Consider the following 5,216-nt stretch of genomic DNA (forward strand, 5'->3'; position numbering starts at 1 on the left):
TCTCACTCTCCACTGCAGAAGTTGAATACATTGTTGCCGCTTCATGAACATCTCAGGTTGTATGGATACAAAGTCAGCTTCGATATTACTGCCTGAATATGAAGAAAACCCCACTATATTGCGACTCTGAAAGTGCAATTAGGATTTGTCACAACCCAGTGCAACACTCAAAGACTAAACACATAGCACTGAGGTATCACTTCATCAAAGATCACATGGAAGATGGCAACGTGGAAATTCACTTCGTAAGGACGACTAATCAACTGGCAGATATATTCACTAAGGATTTGTCTGAAGCAAGTTTCAACAAAATTTTACAAGGCCTAGGAATGATGGAAGCAGAATCTGTACCAAAATCGCCTCCGCTTCAATAAAGGTAAGAAGCGAAATAGAGCGAACTGAAATGAACCGAACGTTCGGTCTATTTCGGGTTCGGTTCATCCAAGAACCGAAATGAACCGAACACTCGCTCTATTTCGGGTTCGGTTGTTCTGAACTCGCTCGTTTCTTTTTCATCACAAGGCATTTTGGGTGTATATTTGTAAAATTTTTTACTACTCTTTTATGTTTCTTTTATTTATTTTTTTTATAAAACTTAAAAATGTTTTTTTTGTTTCATAAAATACAAAAATATCGTTTATTTTATTTTATCCTAATATTTTTCTTTGTATAAGTTTTTTTTCGGTGGTGAAGCTCCAGCAGGTATATTCTCTCTTCTATAAAACTTCTTAGGTGTCCCTAGAAGCATGTTGTTGCATGTTGACTAAAGCCTCTTTCGATTTTGAGTGAAGCCTTAATAACATGATACATACAAATCATGTTTTCCCAATCTAGGTTGTTACATTCACTCTAAACATGAGCTACCTTACTCTTCTCATATTGAGGTTAGAGTTTTCTGCTTGGTCCTTCTTTTATAGCAGAGGTACATTCGTTTCTTATACCACCGATATCAATTTTCTTCATTTCACTTCATCTCACTAACGTAACCCTTGAGACTCTCATCATTTACCACTGAGGTTTATGGTTACACAAAAATTTGTGTTAATGATCTTAGTTTTGTGTCACTACGTACTGAGTGAAACCCACAGTTCAACACCTTTAATGAATTGACGGTACAACATCATTATATTACAGTTTTTATATGAAATCTCTTTTTATTTTGCGTGATTCTTCTGAAAATTTCTATTACCAAGATTTTTTCTTCCCCGAGGATCCAGTTAAATGTTTTTTAGATTTCTTATTTGCCCACAAGTCAATAAATATCTTCCCTACCTACTTGTTCAACAGATCACATTGGTCTCACAAGTACTTTTTTCAGTTTCGGTCTTATATTAAGTATCAATATCATGAATTGAAGCGAAAGCCACCCTTTATAGCCTTAATTAAAAAGATGCCTTTCAATACTTCTTAACAAGTACTTGATCGTTATTTAATGGGAAACCACACAAGCACTTTAAAGTCTCTCTTGACTTTGAAGGAAGAGATTTGTGCCCAGAATCAGTTGCTTTATGTCTTTTTAAGACATCACAAATTATCACAAAAAGTTTGCTTTATTTCTTTATCTTTTACACTCTATGCACGAAAATTTCTGATTTTCCAAAATCTGGTTCTATTAATGGTGCCCTAATTGTTCCAGCTTCGTTTCTTCAATTATTACAATGCTCGATAAAGTTAAAAGGCAATGACGGTTCATGTGAAATATGGGGTGACGATTGGGATAAAGTTAAGGCTGACTCAGCAGTTATCCAATCGTTTTGACGATTTGAAAAAGCGCTTTTTATGGAATGGCGTGTAAAAAGGAAATGTCCTTTCTCTTTCCTGTGTCATCATCGAGTATGACAAGTGTTCATCCGTCAAATCGGGCGCAATTTTCGAATTAATCCAAGATATCAGCCGGATTTTTCTTTCTCCTACTTGTACATATAAAAGGTTTTGGCACGCTAATCTTTACCCTTTTATCACTTACAAAACTCTCTCAAAGAACAAAGGCGATTCATCTCACTGTTCATCTTCCTCTCCAAGCTTCAACAATGGCAGACTCCTCTTCAGTTCACGACACATCTGTTCACTCCACCCTTCTCACAATCAAACCTCAACAAAACCTGATCATTGATCTTACTCCCTTCATCTATGAACCCTACATGTTGTATGTCATTGAATGTCTCAAGTACTCACCTCTGGTCGATGCTCTGTCCAAGGTCGAAGTTGTTCCCATGTCCTGCCTCTCACTCACCTATTTAACTGCTTACTATGACAAGGTCGCTGAGCGGATTCACTTTGAAATCCACAATGAGAAGACCTCCATCTCCAAGAACCGTTTCTGTGCCCTAATTGGTCTCTCTTAAGAACCAACTTTGGTAAACCCTGAATCGATCACTACAGGTCAATTGTTCTCCATGTTCTATCAAATGGGTTACACTGAAACCCTTGCCACCATTACCATGTTCAAGAAGTCCTGCCTTCCTCCCCCATGGAATGGTCTTTTTACTCTCCTGTTCAAAGGACTCTCTAAGTGAAGTGTCGGCTCAGATGGAGCAAGCAAGTCATCTATGACAGTGCTTTATGGGCTATATCACGGGATCAATTTCGATAATGGAACCATCATCTGGCAACAACTGGTTCAAAGCTTAGTTTCTTCATCAAGACACTCAGAGATCTCCTGTGGGAGGTACTGGTCCATCATCACCAAATGGGCAATGGATCGTCTCCACGTTCCAATCATGTCGGACTCTCTTCTCTCCTCCATCGCCACCTTTCATACCACCAAGATTATCGTCACAGATCCCACTAAGTTTTCCTTCATTGGATTGATCCTTGATGCCATGCTTGCCTGTGTGTCTGAAGCAAGCAATGTTCTTCAACAATACAGGAATCATCCTTCTTCTGGTCCAAGGGAACTCGCACCAGCCATGGTTCGCTCCATTGAAGAGGCTGATAAGCCAGCAAAGAGGGGAAAGAAAACCAAAACCCAGAAGGAGGGGAGTGTCGCTAAACCAACCAAGGGTCAAAGCCCCAAGAAGCGAAAATCAGACAAGGTTACTCCTTCACAACCTAAGCAGAAGCAACAGAAAAAGCACGCTCGGAGACTCATACTCCAATCTTCAAGCGATTTAGACTCAGAGTATGTTGCTCCCAAAAACAAATCTACTGCTCCTTCAGAATCTGACAGCGAAAGTTTTGATGAGGAGGGTTCGGGTCGTGGTGATACCCCGGCTCGCTCACCTACCCCAACAAATAACTATTTGCTCCCGACCCCCTTCACCTCCACCCGTTTTTATACCAATCTCCATCCCTCCAGTATTTCCCATCTCTACATCTCAACCATCAACCTCTATTCCCATTCCTGATCCAATCTTCACGAAAACTGCCACTACCACAACCACTAACGGGGTTCATTCTTCAGCACCCAAACCACCATTTACAACCGGACCACCAGTTACAACCGAACCTCCCGTTACTACAAAACCCTTGTCACCTACCCTATCCACTGACACCACTCCAGTTCTTGGCGGTGAGGACTTGGAATTTGATTCCATTTATTTCAGTCCTTACCGTGTACAAAGTGATGAAGATGAAGAGGCTCCTATAACCAAGCGCCATCTCAAAGCAGTCACTGACAAACTTGATCATCTGCTTTCCTCCTCTTCAATCGGTGCTTATTCTGACGCTGCTTTATAGGCTTTGTTCTCCTCCGTAGTCCAAGAACACAATGCCTCCCTATCTGCTGCAGCCAAGGCCATTGATGCCTCTACTTCCCAGTGCCAAAGGGCCTCCCTTGCTGTTGAGGCTTCCACAAAGGAGTGCAAAGAAGTGACCGCAAAAGTAGATAAACTATTTTTTGAGGCTCACTTATTTTTAGATTCTTTGCAGGCGGCTGCTCAGAAGAACTCTCAAACTGTGAACGCTTCGGTTGATAACCTTCAGCGCTCTCTTCAATCCGAACGGTCCAACCTTGAAGCTGTGCGACAATCAATCGAAGCTGTCAATGCCACTCTGCATGATAATGTCAATGATCGATTGACCCAACTGGAGGCAGAGTTGGCTGTGGAAAATCGTATCATGGATGAGCTCGACAAAAGAACCTCTCAGCTGAAGATGCAGAACCTCAGGCTTTGCACTGCAACAGTTGAGCTCAATGATTTGAAATCTGAGTGGGAGGTTATACGAAGCTCTGTTGGCGATGTTCACTCCATTTTACTTCACCTCCTTGAAGCCCATGATCCCATCATAACCATTACCATCCGCAGGCATTTGGCTGAGAAAATCAGGCCTGCATTGGACATCCTTAGTCGTATTAAGGGTGTTCCGGTGATTGGTGTCCAGCCGAAACAAGGGGGAGAAAAGGCAGTGAAAACTCAACCTCCTACTGAGCCTAAGTCATCCACTGAACCGAAGGTTAATGAAGCTTTGGTCAGTAATAGAGACAAGAAAAAGAAGAAAATTGGGGAGGATGACACTGATGATTAAGAAGATGTTTATGAAAAGGATCCTGCTAAGCCTTTTCAGAAAACAAAATCTTTTGATAAAGAGCTTGAAGAAAAGTTTAAGAAACAAACGGCTGAGTTTGAGCAGAAGCAAAAGGAAAAGGAGCTCCTGGAAAAGAAGAAGTCCGTTTTTCCTGAGTGGACTCTTGATTCGCTCCAAAGGTGTGCTATTGATGAACCAAGTACACTTTGGCTTGAGCCTGTGATGTCGTTCGGGCTTGAAAACTCTAAGGATGAGCAGTTTGATATGCCAATCACACGAAAGGCATTCATCTTTCACTGCTTCAACTCAATTGTTGCCATCCCATCTCCAGACCCGAAGGTGGATCGGGATCTATTGGAATTCTATCTGGTGCCCCGCAAGCCCTGAACTCCCGAAATGTCAAGGTACGCGCTCCCATCAAAGCCATCATCTCAGTACGGAAGGCTCCCAGCTCTCATCCAAAATCTCCAATATACCCTCCTTGACCGTGCCAAAGATCACAGCAGTCTGACTCAAAATACTGCACGTAACCTCGGCGGATATCAACTCCCTCATTCGTTCCTCAAGCTGCTCGGCCCCTGAACCCGAGCCTGATCCCTCTCTGGCGCCTGATCCGCCCGCTGGTCTCTCTCGCAACGTCACCATACTGAAAATATAATACATCCACTATCAGAAAACTCATCACTGCTGCGAGATCAAACACACTCCCTACTAGGTTCCCGGGCTTGTCTTGGCCCTTCCCGAATCAA

The sequence above is a fragment of the Lactuca serriola genome, chromosome 3, assembly GCF_051521515.1.
Source record: "Lactuca serriola cultivar US96UC23 chromosome 3, Lser_US96UC23_V15, whole genome shotgun sequence".
NCBI classification, from domain to species: domain Eukaryota; kingdom Viridiplantae; phylum Streptophyta; class Magnoliopsida; order Asterales; family Asteraceae; genus Lactuca; species Lactuca serriola.